This window comes from Danio rerio, chromosome 3 (assembly GCF_049306965.1).
Source record: "Danio rerio strain Tuebingen ecotype United States chromosome 3, GRCz12tu, whole genome shotgun sequence".
Taxonomy (NCBI): Eukaryota; Metazoa; Chordata; class Actinopteri; order Cypriniformes; family Danionidae; genus Danio; species Danio rerio.
In genome coordinates this window covers 21402692-21420000 of record NC_133178.1, presented here as the reverse complement: position 1 = coordinate 21420000, position 17309 = coordinate 21402692, and the positions used below count along the sequence as shown (strand labels likewise).

General features: G+C 33.6%; 1 protein-coding gene across 3 annotated transcripts in view; it reads right to left on the bottom strand.

The window, feature by feature from the left end:
• tanc2a (tetratricopeptide repeat, ankyrin repeat and coiled-coil containing 2a) overlaps positions 1-17309 on the bottom strand; it is a 248094-nt gene that overhangs the window by 141236 nt on the left and 89549 nt on the right. Inside the window, exon 1 of one of the 3 annotated variants that reach the window (XM_073944349.1) lies at positions 13731-13870. The exons of the other annotated variants lie outside the window; for them this stretch is intronic. The gene's annotated coding sequence lies outside the window, so the exon portion shown is untranslated. Of the gene's footprint in view, positions 1-13730; positions 13871-17309 lie in introns of those variants that run through there. 3 annotated transcript variants of the gene reach the window in all.

The following is a 17309-nucleotide window of genomic DNA, read 5'->3' as shown; positions in this document are numbered from 1 at the left end:
GTTTATAAACACATACACGCGCTCCATTTATTCATGATTCCTGATTCTCATCTGTTGCTATTAGAAACTACAAGTGGGCAGATTATCAACTAAAACTTATTTTAACGCAGAGCTAGAGTAGCTGTCTACTATGACAAGGAAGAAACATAAAGTGTAGTTCAAAAAACAGGAAGATGCTCAAAACAAACAGAAGCTCTAAAAATAATATTACATGTTACCCTATACCACAAAACCAGTTGTAATTGTACATTTTTAGAAATTGAGATTCATGCATCATCCAAATGCTAAATACATATGCTTTTCATTGATGTAGGAGAGGAAAATCTTTGGCAAAGATACAACTATTTTAAAATTTGTAATATGAGGGATGAAAATACATCTTACTATTGAAATGTTTTCAAATTATTGAATATTACCAAACCAAAATAAAGACATATTTATGGTAAGAAATTAGCAAAATGTCTTCATGAAACATGATCTTCATTTAATATTCCAATAGTTTTTGTCATAGGACTTGTGGAGCTGTGCATCGATGGATTTGCTCTTCAGTGTTTGGACTTTTAGCAGTGAAACTTGAACTTCAACTTTTCAATCAGACATACGTTTCAATTTCAATTTACTAGAACTTCTATGTTAAGCTGCTTTGACACAATCTACATTGTAAAATCACTATAGAAATAAAAATGAATTGAATTGAATATTAATTTTGACTCATACTGTAGAGTTGGCTATTCCCAACAATAAACAGGCACAACTTAACACTTTGTTTGTCACACTTTATTTTTATGTACAATTCAGACTATTAACATGCCATTACTAAATGAGAATCAGAAACTTTAAGTGGGCAAATAGGCATTTCTTTACAATAACATGGAAATAAATCATATTTATCAATATTTCAATAGTTTTTGGAATAAAAAAAATAATATAAACTTGACTCAGAGTATATTGTTGGCTAGTGCAACATAAGAATTGGTTTGTCACACTTTATTTTAATGTACAATTCAGACTATTAACATACATTATTAAATCATTAACTGAGACTTTTATCTTAATAAACTACTAATTAGCTGCTTCCTGTATTAGGTAGTGGTTAGGTTTAGGTTTTGGGTTAGATTAGTGATGTGAAAAAAGATCATATTCAGCCAGATCTCACGAGAAAACCTAAGTATTTTACGTTTTGCTAGTTTAGTGGCTAATTCGTACGAATTCGTTTGAGTTCAGGGGTATGAAATTGTATGATTTTAAAAAGGAGGCGTGGCACCTAACCCCACCCCTAAACCCAACCATCATTGGGGGATGAGCAAATCGTACTAAAATGTACGAATTATATCGTACGAATTAGCCACTAAATGAAAAAGTTACGAATTGCCATGAGATTGTGTTGATCATATTTGATAAGTGCTAACAGTTAATGTCTCAATGATATGCAGATAATAACCCGGTAGTAAATGGTGTAAATTGTTACTTGAACTAAGGTGTTATCACTTGGTTTTGTGGTCCAGGTTCACATACTGTATTAGCATGTAACATCATGTATGATGAATATAGAAAAAGAGGAAAAACTATGAAACAAATACATTAAAAAATATATATTATGATGAATATATACAAGCAAAACGATTAGCCCTCCTGTTAATTGTTTTTATTTTTTAAATATTTCCCAAATTATGAGATCAAGGAAATTTTCACAGTATTGCCTATAATATTTTTTCTTCAGGAAAAAGTTTTATGTTGGAAAAGTTTTGAAAAGTTTTTTGAAAAGTTTAATTTTGGCTAGAATAAATTATGTTTTTAATTTCTTAAAACCATTTTAAGGTCAATATTGTCCCCTTCGGCAATTTTTTTTTCCAATTGTCTACAGAACAAACCATTGTTTATACACAAACTTTATTAATTAACCTTTAAATGTCACATTAAGCAGAATGTTAGTATATTGAAAAACATCTAGTAAAATAATATGTACAGTCATTATGGCAAAGATTAAAGAAATTAGTTATTAGAAATGACTTATTAAAACTATTATGTTTAGAAACGTGTTGAAAAAAATCTCTCCGTTAAACAAAAATTAGGTAATATAATATACATTTGAAGTCAAAATTATTAGCCGTCTGTAAAACTGCACTAACTGCAGCGTGTTCAAAATGTTGTGTAATCACATGTTTACAAACTCACCTGTGTACCATGACTCTCAGAAATAGAGTAAAAGTCAATAAGTGACAATGAAACATCCGTCTGAGGCAGAGAGATGAGAGCGACTGACAGGATAAACAAAACCTGACAACAGACAAACAGTCAAGATTTCACCTGAGCCATGCTGGTGTGTCAGGTTTCAAACAAAGAGTAGAAAGGTGCGCATTATTCTTCTGGTATGTCATTATAGTTCATTTCTGGATCTGTGAACTCTGTTTACCTGACACAGGAATAAATCAAGCGACCAAAAGAGCCACCTAAATGGCGTGAATATACTATAAAATATCCTGCTAGTCCTTGATTCAGCAGCTAAAATATTTGCTTACATTTGCACACTAAAAACTCCACTAAGACCACTATGGGCATTTGTTGAATCTGTATTAAAAGTTAGCCCTAGCTTACCATATTTCCATATGTGTTTTTTTTTTTTTAATAGTTGTCATTCTAATAAATACTTTAAGTGATTTTTTGTTGTTGTTCTCACTTTTCTGAATAATGAAGAAGCATCCTTAGATTGCAAAGAGAGAAAGGAGAATTCGCTTCCTTAAGTATACCTTCTGAAATCAGAAATTAGTACCTATCCTGTTTTCAAAGCTGTTCTGCAATCCTCTGCCACAATCTGTCTTTATATTCAGTCTCTTTGTATTCTGCACTTTGTTTGTCATGAAATGCTTTGTGCTTTGAGACACAGTGAATGAAATCAGATGCTGTTCTGCATTTTGATGTTCATGTTGTACTGTATGGTGGCTCTGAAATCTCAAAATGCTGGTAATGGATTTAAAAGTCAATCCACATCTATCTGTCATGTTTTTATGATAGACAAAATTTCCGGAGACAATGTGCAAACATGACTGACACAGTGTAAAATTTGATCTATTTTTTTTTAATTTGTGAAAATTACTGATATGATCTGACTTTGCACAATTACTGTGGATTTCGATTAGTGAGCCCTATGGCATTTTCTATGAACCAGAGATGTACCGATCATATTTTTCCATGTCTGATTCCGATTTGTTCCAAAACCTTTATTTGCTTTATAACTGGATGAATCTGCAATGGTTTTTAAATTAGAGGTAACAACTGCACTTTAATCATGATGCACATCAAAAAGAATAAATAAATAAAAATCCAACATACATATCTCAGGGAAGTTAGTGAAACCGAAATAGATTGCAAATTTTTAAAATATGGAGAAGATAAAAACAATCTGACTGACATTTCAAAATTATTCTACATAGAACATACCAGCACAAGTCTAAAGCCTCATTCACACTACGAGCGACTCTCAGCGTCAAATAGACAAAGTGACATAAGCGACAAGCAAGTGAAGAGTGACTTCCATCTATGCGAATGACAGCGGTCAGGTGAGCGTGTCAAGCGACGCTGCAATATTGAGAAACCTTCAACTACATGCAAATGCAGAGTGACTTTCTTGAGCGACTACCAATAGAAGCACTAGTAGAGCTCATGTGATCCTTTCTCAGCTCGCTCAGAGGCCAGTTGTATTTTCTGTGATGTAGACCTATGTTTGCAGCAGGTCACCACTCAGAGGTACAGGCAGCTATAAAGTCTACTCCGTGTTTACGACCACTTTTTAGTCATATCACATTGAATTTTAAATAAAATCATAGTGTACACAACAGTCTCTGGACTTGCTGCATCAAAGACACCAATAATTTAACAATATAAATAATGTTTTCAGAGCAAAAACATTTTCACAGTATGTCTGATAATATTTTTTTCCACTGGAGAAAGTCTTATTTGTTTTATTTAATTTTTAAAAAACATTTTAAGGTCAAAATTATTAATCAATAACCTAATTAACCTAGTTAAGCCTTTAAATGTCACTTTAAGGTATATATAAGTGTCTTGAAAAATATCTAGTAAAATATTATTTACTGTAATCATGGCTAAGACAAAATAAATCAGGTTTTAGAAATCAGTTATTAAAACTATAATGTTTGCAATTGTGTTGAAAAAAAAATCTATTCTCCGTTAAACAGAAATTAGGGGAAAAATAAACAGGGGGGCTAATAATCATGACTTCAACTGTGTATACATGTGTGTGTGTGTGTGTGTGTGTGTGTGTGTGTGTGTGTGTGTGTGTGTGTGTGTGTGTGTGTGTATTCACCCAAGTACGAGCACACACATCATGAGAACAGCAGGGGTGCAGGAGTGGGAGATGTGAGGTGATATGGGGGGCATCAGGCGCCACAGCTGTATCTGCCATCCCACAGCCAAGGGTTTGAACAGATTTAATGGAGAGCCTGAAATCAAAGGGTCCACACATCTTCAAAAAGAGCCCCTGCCCGTTTGTTCTGGTTGCTTTTCAAAGAATTGCCTGCTTCACTTCTTACTTTGATTCACACAGTCAAAATAATTGGGCAGCGTCTCCTCTCCTTTCACCGCTCATATGAAGGGCTTTACGTTTCTGTCTGAGTTTTGACAGCTCAGTAGTCGCAGTATAAAGGCCGTGGGTCTGTTTGGAAGCAAACATTGAACTTCTGACTTCATACATTATATTAACACTCAAACATTTGGGGTCAACAAAACTTTTTCATTCAGCAAAAGTACACTAAAATCATTTTTTTCAATTAAAATGACTATAAATAAAGGTAAATAAAAGAGTTTAGCTGTAAATGCGAACCGCAGTAACAATTATGTTAATAGCTATGATATGCATTGGACATTTTTACCCAATATGGATTAACCTCTTAAGGCTTATCATCTTTTGATATAATGTACTCTTAGAGAAAAATGATGTCCAAATATGTGAAAAATGTTAAAGTTTAACATTTTATATTGTAGTGGACCACCCCTTTAAAGAAAAACTAAATAAAAAACAGAAACCAGAAAAATAAGACTTAAAAAATTAATGGATGAATGAATGAATGAATGGTCCAAAAATTAAAAGGTAATGCCGGTGTACACTACAATAGATTTTTAATCTTCGATCTCAGCCTCCTCATGCCTACAAAAAAGGGAAAAGTGATTTCTTCCCTCTTTGGGATGGAACTACGAGGTGACGTTCATTCACAAAACTCAAGTTTCTGGAGGGCACATAGATCTGCAGAAGTGAGAGCAGATAAGCAGGAGAAAAGCCAGAATGAGCATGCACAGTTAGACAAGAACTAGATTAATTACATCTCATCCTAACAACTAAAAACAGCAGATCATGGATTCATGGAGACAACCATCTAACTTGAGTTCTTACAAGTTACCTCCAGATCAAGCCTTGATAAAATGAGATCAAGATATCTGAACTGTACTTGGCCAGATGTGAACCTAACTAAAATAAAATAGTACCTGAGCAGCTTCTACAATGATTACGCTCACATGGACACCAATAATCCGATTTTAATATGATTAAGACAGTTCTCTGATTAAGAGTCTAACATGTAAACAGCGATTCCAACTAAAGTCATAATTGAACTAAACAGAAATCAGATCAAGACTTGGAGTTTGCCGATTTTAGTCGCATTACTGAAGTGCAGTACAAGCATGTAAACACCTTAATCACATTTACATTTAGCAGACGCTTTTATCCAAAGCGATTTACAAATGAGGACAAGTAAGCAATTTACACAACTATAAGAGCAACAATGAATAAGTGCTGTAGGCAAGTTTCAGGTCTGTAAAGTCTAAGAAGGAAAGTATTAGTAAGTTTTATTTTTTTTTTAGTACAGTTAGTGGTATATCCAGAGAGGCAATTGCAGATTAGGAAGTTTATAGTTTATAGTTGAGTTTTTAGTCGTTTCTTGAAAACAGCGTGTGACTCTGCCGTTCTGATGCAGTTAGGGAGTTCATTCCACCAACTGGGCAGATTGAACGCGAGCGTTCAGGAAAGTGATTTCTTCCCTCTTTGGGATGGAAATACGAGGTGACGTTCATTCACAAAACTCAAGTTTCTGGAGGGCACATAGATCTGCAGAAGTGAGAGCAGATAAGGAGAAAAGCCAGAAGTCGCTTTGTAGGCAAACATCAGAGCTTTGAATTTGATGCGAGCAGCAACTGGCAGCCAGTGCAAACGGATAAGCAGCCGAGTGACATGTGCTCTTTTAGGTTCATTAAAGACCACTCGTGCTGCTGCATTCTGGAGCAGCTGAAGAGGCTTATAGTTAATCAAACTATTACTGTTGTGTAGGATTTTTGCCGCATTTTGCAACAGGATAGTCTATGCACACACAGCTGTTTGAAACTATTGTCTGCACCTACCGAGTCAGTGAAGGACCACAGACACATACATTGCGAAATGCAAAGGGTTTTTCCATGTGGTGTGCAGTTCAAATATTTCATCAAAACTACACTCTTCCAGTAGTTCATACTCACATCCACTATCTCGTTTGTCATCGGGGCAAACATGAAATGTTCCTGAATAAAAGTGAAAGTGCCAAACTGCAGTTAAAGTCAATAAATTAAAAATGAAACACCCGAAATTACATGCATCTCTGGAGGATTTCGTGAAGAATCAACAACGTTAATCAAATTATGTGCTATAACATGTAAAACGGGATCATAAATGGGCCATTCAAAAAAGCAACTCATGTATACACCTTAATCATATTATTGTCTTATTCAGATTAAGGCAAATGATTCAATTACTGATGTCCATGTAAACGTATTAATTAAAATGTTTTATATAGAGCAATAGCACATGTATATACACAATGAATGGCAATGCTGCTTTAGCAGTTTATTGCCCACGCACACAACACAGAACTTCCCCTTTGTTTTTGAGAATGGCAGTGGCTGCTGTTGAAAGGAAGGGAAATTTATGGCACTGCTGTGACAGAGCTTCCTGTGTTTAGTTTGGGATACCGTATGCTGAGCGGAAGATGACAGTAATGGGAATAGCACCAAAATATAAATGTTTTTAAAAAAACAGAAATACAGGTTTGACATTATTTTTCAGTGTAGTGTAAACAAAACATCCGAAATACACATTTTAGTATTTCTTTTATCATGCTTTATCAGTTTCTATCTGTAGATGTCAATAACAATACAGATTTTAAAAGGCTTTAAAAGAGATTTTTTTTTTCTGCAAAGAGCTTCTGCCTTCAGCAACGCTTACAAACACTTCACAGTTCATAGCTATATTCTGTGGGATGTGTTTATACATCATTTCCTGATTATATAAAACAATTTGTTCTACAACAAATAGTTACAATATTTTCCCCCTTATATATGAAAACTATTTTCTGAATTAAGGAGGAATAAAAAAAATAATAAATAAAATCTCCTCTGTGAAAACCTTTGACTAATGTCAAAAATATATATATATTTTAAAACTTAATTCATCCAATGTTCAGATTTTTATGCTAAATATTTATAAACAGCATTTAATTTATTTATATTAAAATAAAATAGTAGCAAATAATCCCTTTATTAATCCAGGGTCGCCACAGCGGAATGAACCGCCAACTCATCCAGCTAAGCTTTTACGCAGCGGATCCCCTTCCAGCCGCAACCCATCTCTGGGAAACATCCACACTCACACTTATACACTACAGACAATTTAGTAGTAGTTTTATATATATATATATATATATATATATATATATATATATATATATATATATATATATATATATATATATATATATATATATATAAATTAATATTATTTACTTTTACTTATTATTATTACTATTATTAATTCTACTACTACTAATACTACTACTACTACTACTACTAATAATAATAATAATAATAATAATAATAGGGCTGCATGATTCTGGCTAATTTTTTTATTGTTTTTGCTAAAAATAAAGATCACAATTTTCTCAAAATTCTGTAGATGTACTGTAAAATAAAGGTCAATATGCGTAGCCTATTATTATTGTTATTTCTCAAAAAAAAAAGGTAAAACAATAATATCAATAATATGTGTAGGTACTGTTGGTTAAAATGCTAAATATTTTATAGACTTGGAATAGTGCACTTGAAGAGACTTTAAATTTATTTAAATTGTGTAGGGGTTGATTAGAGATAACAACAACTACCACTAATACAACTACAACAAGAACAACAACAACAACAGCTGCTACTACTACTACTACTACTACTAATAATAATAATAATAATAAAAATAATATTTCTTCTTCCTTTCAAACCCATTCATCTGCAGTGCCTTGCCTTCGTCAGCTAAAAGAGTCCTGTCACTTTATCTGACAGAGGTAGTGGAGATGTATGAGGCAAGACGAAGGGAAGCTGTAATGTAATTGTGCAGGATGGGCTCATTGTATTTTTGCTCTCCCAGTCAGGTTAGTGGTCCTGAAATCCCATCCTGCACATGGCAGCGCTCCAGTCCACACTCTCTCACTCTCTCTTTCAGCCTATTGCTCACTCGAGCTGTCAGAAAAATTAAGGATCTCAGCGACACCTTTAGAATACAAATAAGGGGAAAATCGAACAATTGACCATTTGCTGCTTTTCAGAGGTGATGACATCAATGGGCAACCTGAAGAACAATAAACCACCTGATATTTTACATACAAACTACATAGCCATAATTATTATGTTGTTATATAGTATTGATCACTTTTTACTAAAAGAAAGACAAAGGGTGTACAGAAAAAAAATGCTGAAATAAACAAATAATAAACATTTACTATAAATATATTTATAATATATTGTAAATATATTGTAAACACATTTACTATAATGATGATTATAACAATAATAATAATAATTACTATTATTATTATATCTTTCTATATTATATAATAACAAAACAACAAACATAATTAATAATATTATTTACTTTTATTATTATTATTATTATTATCATAAGAATTATATTTCTTTCTATAATTATTATTATTTTCTTTTATTATTATTATTATTATTATTATTATTATTATTAACAACAACAACAACCTGCTAAAGAATATAATATATTATTATTACTATTTTTATTATTATTATTTTCCTTTTTATAATAATAATAATAATAATTATTATTATTATTATTTTTATTATTATTACTAATAACAATAATACTATTTTAAATTAAAGAATTCAGCAATATAATACAAAAAAATTATTTATATATTATAAAATAATAATAAAACAGGATTTTTTAAACTGACTTCATCCAATGTTCAGATTATATATATATATATATATATATATATATATATATATATATATATATATATATATATATATATATATATATATATATATATATATATATATATATATGGATCTGCACAAAAATTCTTCAGCAATAGTGTTCACATTAAAAAGAGAAAGAGATCAGATATACTGTTTTATTCACTGCGGTGGATTCTTTAAGTTGAGTGCAAATATGCCAGCCAAGGCAATTCTGAGAGGCGATAACGACGGTATTCAAATGTAACACTCTAATTAATGCTTCACTAAGCGACAGCAGAACGTTGCATAGCAACAGTAGATTCATCAGGCTCATGGAAAACGGTTCGGGGGGAAAGGGAGCATTAGAGAATTCGGTCAGAAATAACAGACAGACTAGAAGACATCAGCTCCTTCACGTCATTTACCACTATTGTCTTCACATGCAATCATATGTGACATTAGGAAGCTCTTTTGTGTCTCATACTTACACCTGGAGTCCTCAGAGACCAATTGACCACTGAGAAGTCTTAGTGTCTTGTTATATGATAGCTTGTGTCTCGCACCCTTGCCTTTTCTGTTCTTTCACCATCTTGCAATTTGACATTTTAAAATGCGAACTCTCATATTATCATAAAGCACCCAGGAGTGATTTCATGGATGACTTGCTATTCTCCCCTTGAATCTCATAAAACCTGTCAGGATTAATTTCACCCCAAATCAACGGGGGGGAAAATGGAATGAATGAAAATGATCCTAATTGTACGACAGTTCCAGGTTTCACACTGTGACATTAATTTCATGACAATTATGCAACTTTTGCTCCCTAAATTCTCATTACCCTAATGGATCTGTACTTTTTCATATTTTTTGCTATTTTGTACTGTTAAAAAAAAAAAAAAACTTACTGCAATGACATTTTTAGTCATCTCAACTTACATAAGTCAAACTGACCTTAATCTTTTTATAACTTTCAACTATTAACCAATTTTTGAACTATTAGGATAGGTTAAATGAGCAACATCACATGAGTAGCAATGCAATATGGCTATATACCGGACCTGGGAGGCGTGCATTTCCTTAGTGTGCCACCAGTGACAATATACAGCCACATCGCACTGCTACAAGTGTGATATTGCATTTACACAACAGTTTGACGGCATAATCATGTTTATAAAAAAGGAAATTAAACACAAAGAGTCTCCTTTTGTAAGAGGAACTACTTTTTTCCGTCGTTCATTCACATCTGCAGCTGACGTCAGTAACCATCGCTACTTCACAAAGTCACTTTAGAGCTATTTGAATGATTCTCTAGCATAATGTCTAACATGATAACAAACAGGTGATTTTGCTCACATTTTAAGATTATAAGGCTGAACAGCATGAAATGCCATCAGTCTACAGAGTTATCCCTGTTGTCAACTTAAAAAATGTAAGCAAAGCAAGCACTAGCAGATTACTATTGTATAAATACAGCAATACAACATGCAAAAGAAAGAGATCAACTTAGAAATTTACTTATCTGTAGTAATGATTTGATCAGCTGTAGTTTGAAATACGAAAAAGAAAATGCTGAGTTTTTCTCCCCTAAGGACTTATTATGCAGTCTCTGTTGCCGTCTAGTGGCGCAACAGTCTTTGCTCTGCTCAGTATGACAGGGAGATGGCCTGACCTCCGAAATGATAATCATTTAAAATAGGCACTATCCTTATAAATGAACTGCATAGATGCAATCTAAACAACTACATTCTCACCTGATAAAGCCTCAAAAGTGTTTTGTGGTAGTAAAAATAGTTTTTAGTAAATCGTTAAATTCTTAAACTCCCTAAAAAAACACACACACAATTTAGCATACCACTTTGAATCAGGAGATTAAGTAAAGGAATCCGAGGAGAAGATGTTCTGTTGGCTCAGCAGTTTTAGAGGTTAAAACACCGCTCTGGCCTTGTTGTGACCACACACACTCGCACAAAAAAAAAATAATTATCTGGTTTCCTTGGGGTTTGATTTCAGGATGAAGAGCAAAAATAACCTTGTCAGGAGCTGCACTCGATTTCTCATGAATAATCCAAAGACGGACAGATATCAACAGACTCGTGGGATAAAGGGACGCTGATGTACTGCTGGGATAAATAGCTTCACAGGTATTTATAGAAACGCTGTGATTCCGAAATTGTCTTTTGTACTGTAACCACTGTCTGGCTGAAAGTCACATAATAACTAAAATTCTCTAAAAGGACTTTTGTCTAAAAGTATAGTATTTTGTGCTGTTTAATTCCTAACCAAAACACAAATCTAAGCATAACCTAAAAAAACTAAACAAAACACAAACTATACGAACAAAAAAACGAAGACAAAAAATAAGACCAATACAAAACAAAAACTAAGCCAAACCTTTGCAAAATGATCATGATATAAAACAATAACTAAACACAAAACAAGAACTAAACACAACCCAAAACAATAAATCTAAGCTTAAACTAAACACCCAACCAGTGCCAAATTATCAGATTATAAATCAATATGAAGACACAAAACAAGAACTAAACTAACCCAAACAAACAAAACCAAATACAAAACAAGAACTAAACACAACTAGGGATGCAACGATTGACCGCTTCCACTATTAACTGCGCTTTAATTCGTCACGGTTTATTAATCAAAAAGGCTTTTCAACACCGTGTTTCTGCATGGAACAAAACTGCTGCAACTAAACTGTGTGCTAGTTTGTCACTGAGACTAATAACCACGCACACTAGATTAACTATGACCGAGTCTATCAACTAAGGCAAGCTTGGCAAGTTCATTATTTCCACTGGAGAGACGCGCACACGACGCAGCGAGTTCACGCTTTTCAGGTGCACCTCGTTGGGATGACAGGGGGCTTTTGGGGCTGAAGTCTGAGGAAGAAGCAGTACATGAAAAATACACAGGTTTGCAAACCCACTTAGAGTTATTTATAATGGCACAGATAAGAACGATCATGTAGTGAATTTTAATCCACCAGCCGTGCAGTAAACATTTCATACTGAAATGCTTCCTTTTTTTTTACATGCAAACCAGAATTATTTTTCATAAAGTAACAGTTGGACCTCTTATAGCAGATTACTCACACATTCAAGGCAGAATGATAATGATAAATGTTGTTCATTGTTAGTATCATTGTCATCTTCGTCATCATTAATTATTATTAGACATTCATTTTGGAATTATTGCGCAAAAGTCAATAAGTCATCACAGCATTAGTTAGATAGTCGTTTCTGGTTTTTGTTAGTCCTAATTGATGTTGTTTTCAAATACAATAAATCCGTTAATATACAAGTTGCAGTGGTGCTTATTAATTTTTGGTGGGTACTCCTAAATTTTTTAAGTTGGGAGCACAGGCAATTTCAAGCCCTGCATTAGCATGTATTCTTATTTTTATTTATTTATTGTTCCTTCATTTATTTACAGTGTAAAATTATTTCAGTTTAAATGTCAAAACATTAACTTATTTTTAAGCACAAACAGAGAAATTTACTATTGTTTTTTATATATTATTTTGTGCTGTATTAATTAGTTACTGAGCAGCAATAAATAACACTTTAAAATAAAATGAGTTTTCATTTTATTTTCTAAACTAATGGTGTTTGAAATTAATGAATGCATAATAACCGTGATAACCGTGAAACGGTGATTATTTCTTAGACTATAATCGTACAACCAAAATCTATAATTGTTGTATCCCTAAATGCAACCCTAACAAACACATCTAAATTAAAACGAAACACCAAACCAAACCTATGCAAAATGATCTTGATATAAAACAATAACAAAACCCAAAACAAGAACTAAACACAACCCAAACCAATAAATCTAAGCTTAAACTGAACAAAACCAAACCAATGCAAAATTATCACATTATAAAACAATATCAAAACACAAAATAAGAAATAAACTAACCCAAACACAAAACAAGAACTAAACACAAAACAAAAACTAAACAACCATAACACACACATCCAAACTTAACCTAAACAAACCAAACCAATGCAAAATGATCACATTATAAAACATTATCAAAACACAAAATAAGAAATAAATTAACCAAAAACAACAACAAAAAACAACATAAAACCAAACATAAAAAATATAGCTTTTTTTGTTGACTACAAAGGTCACATGAGGTTGCTCCCTCTCCTTGAAAACTAACCAAGCTTTTGAGCTTATTTTGGTCTTCTGCCTGAAATGGAAGTAAACAAACGCATCGCTTTATCTTTACAATGAATTGCAGCACAAAGATTCTTGAAAACTCACCAAGACTAGCTCAAACCTATTCTATATTCTCTAAGCATTAAAAAAGAGCCAGAAAGACATTAGCTTATAAGGGTAAACATGTCTCAGATTCTGTGCAAAGGGGCAGTAGTGAATGTAAGCTGTTGGCAGGACATTAAAAAGCTCACCGGACTTCCCTTACGTCCTTTGGTGAGATTGCAAAGTGCAGCTGGCGCTCTGGAGAAGGGGAACGCTGGATCCAACACACAACGGCCGGATTTCCTCCTTTGGTCAGGAGTCTGCGCGCTCATCCATTTCCTTAATAAAGCTTCAGATTTAGACACATGGAAAAAAGGCGGACAAGAGACAGATCTGAGCTAAATACCTGATTAACTGATTAAACTTGTTTTGCGTCTGACAGACAATGCAGACATGAGCTATTTCTACCAGCTGATTTACTTTGTTACTGTGAATCACCAGAGATGGTAAACTGGCCAACAATTAGTCATTTTGCTAGTTAGTTATAAATATAAATATATAGCCAATTTTTAATTGTGCACTAATCTCGACGTCTGTAATGGTGACATACTTTGATAGAACTTACAATGACCTGCTTCTAGTTCATCTAGTTCAGTAATACTCTTGTGAACTCATTGTCCATTTCCAGTCTATTGTGCTTTTTCCTCCAGTCGTTCTTCCCACAATGCACTGGTAAAAGGCTAAGGCCTCTGCTCGCTTAAAAGCACGCCTGAGGGCAGGTGTTTCTAAAAGAAACTCGCTACGGAGATGCTGAAAAAATTTAGGCCGATCTGCAATTAACAACGCAAAGATAAGGAAGGAGAAACCAGCAAATGGACACACATCAGAATCAATGAATCACGCTGGCCAGACTGACCTAGATTCTCCTTCCAAGCAGTTTTCCTCCTCCTCCTTGTGCTACTTACAACGGCCATCAATAACATCGGCGTGCCTCTTTAGGACTAAACAATGGACGTTTGGCTCCGAGCGGCACCAGTGGGGGGTTTTGAAAGAAGACAGGCGGAAGATACCGAATGAACTCCGACTGCTCTTTTTTTCCGTCTAGTAAAGTGTTTGAGATAAAGCATGATGGAGACTGAACCTACAGGAGATGCAACGGCTTAAGAATGTGCTACGCTATGTAAACACAACAGAGGATAACGTTACATCAAGATGAATGTTATTGTTGAGCGCTGGCAGAAAAAACCTAAGTCTGGGCCAAATATATCATCAGCATCATTGCAGTTGAATGCATGATTTATGATTGTTCGTGCCATCTCGATCGTAGTTTTTAAATGAGTGCGATGAGTGAAGCCTTAGGGATGGAATACGGTCTCACTATACTAACACAATATAAACTTTTTTTAATGTTTTAAGCCCCGATATACTGCAAGCGGAGCCTTTGAAATCGTTCAGTTAATTTCCTCTGTTCAGTTTGTTAAGGAAAAAAATAAACAAAAAGATTTACTGTACTTCATAATAGAAACTGAGTAATTTTGCCATAATTGGATGCAACTCTAACATAGTTTTTTTTATATTAGACAGCAATATACTTTATAAAAGAATTTATATATTTATAAAAATTTATTTTATAAAAAATGACATGACATGCCAAGTTTCAGAGCTCATGCAAACAACCATAAGTGCTTTATGAGCCCTAGAATTATGTTTTCTTAACTGCTGATTTCTCACTATTGTCATTTTATTGGTAAGTTTATGTATGGACACATTTTGTTAAATTTCACTGGTTATTCCAAAAATGAAATTTAATTGTTACCCCATTCAAAGAGATGACAGGCTTTCCAAGATGGCTGCCAAGTGAAATGGAATTAAAATTAAGAAATAATTTAGATGTTAGTTACAGTCTGCTACAGATAAAATCTATGTTTAGAAAATATAAAACTGATATAAACATCAAACGCATGCAGTTTATAACCTAAATAAATCAACAATTTATTTTTCAAAGGGGAGGAGCTACTCTTTGTCCCACCCTCTCTTTGTTTTCAATTAAGGTTAAATCAAACATCAAATAAAAAGTGCACATTTCAAAGCACTGCACGAGACCTTTATAAAGATTTTAAATTTGCTAAATGGGATGAGAGGGGTCTGGATGCAAACCTGGTGCAGTGCAATCTGAGTACATCCAATGCTTTTTAATGGGCTCACCTAACCCCACCCCTAACCCTACCCCTCACTCTGACGTCACTAGCTCCATTAAGCGCATTGTGTCTGACATTGCATTGCTGAGAGCCTCATGAAAGCTGCATACAGATACTATTGAATGGGACAACCACTTAAGCAAACAAAAACATATACTCAAGAAGTACAAACAATTTGTTATACAAATAATTAATAAGCAGTTAAATTGAAACCAAAATTAATAACATTTACAAGTAGTTACCAAGAAAGAAGATAAATTAGTCCTGAAAAGACTAAATATCTTAATTGATCTAAAAGAAGAAGGGAGATTATTCCAGTCAAAAGGAGCTTTATATTGAAATGGACCTACATGCAATTTCTGCTGTAATCCTTGAAACGAAAAAGAATTCTGTTGCATATGTCTAAGAAAATATGAAGAGGTAAATGCTTTAAAAACTGCTTTAAATAAGAAGGAAAAGTAAAGTAAACACATAAAAAAATAGCAACGATATTGGCTAGAAAATTTAGGTTGGAGCAAGTAAAAAGATTAATATATTATGCAATGATGAGTTCTGTAAGGGCTCTTGCCTTACAGCAAGAAGGTCGCTGGATCGAGCCTCGGCTGGCTCAGATGGCATTTCTGTGTGGAGTTTGCATGTTCTCCCTGTGTTGCCGTGGGTTTCCTCCAGGTGCTCCGGTTTCACCCACAAGTCCAAAGACATTCAGGTACAGGTGAATTGAGCAAGCTAAATTGTCCATAGTGTACAAGAGTAAATGGAACTGTATGCGTGTTTCCCAGTGATAGGTTGCAGCTGGAAGGTCATCCGCTGCGTAAAACATATGCTGGATAGGTTGGCGGTTCATTCCACTGTGGCTACCCAATTACTAATGGGAATAAGAGTTCTGTAAGGACATCTTCAAACAAACCTTCAGGATGATTAAAGGTTTTAAATGAATATCAGAAGTATTGTTATAAATACTATCAGCATAATCAATAATAGGGAAATGGAGAAATCAATTTTTTTCTTTCTTGGAATGAAAAACAATTAATAGAACGATAAATTGAACCTAAACACCAATATGACTTCAACAATAAAATCAATATGAGATTTAAAGGACAATTCAGTATTGAGCCAATACTGCCAATTAAGACCTAGATATTTAAACACATCAACCTTCGACAAATGTGACCCATCATCAAATCTAAGAACTATGTCTACCGAGTGTAATCCCTGAAATTTTTTAAACACAATACTACAAGACCTATTTTTTATATACGTTTTTATATTAGTTAACCATTAGATCTACAAATACAAAATTATTTCGACTATAACAGTTCTGTTACTTAATTCACAGAGACGATGTGCTCTTCAAGACGTAAATAGCTCAAAAAATAAAGTCAATAAACAAAAATTAGAAAAATACTTTCAGAAGGAAAAATTCCCTTTTGAGCAAAGTTTTAGTATATACCACATACTGTATGTGTTAACAGCAGTTCGATTGGAAACACTGACTGGTTTAGTGAATTAGAAAACACAGCAGACCATCAGTGATTCTCCGTCAGAAGACTGATCGATGCTCCCCGTCTACAGTCACAATCAAGCAGGATG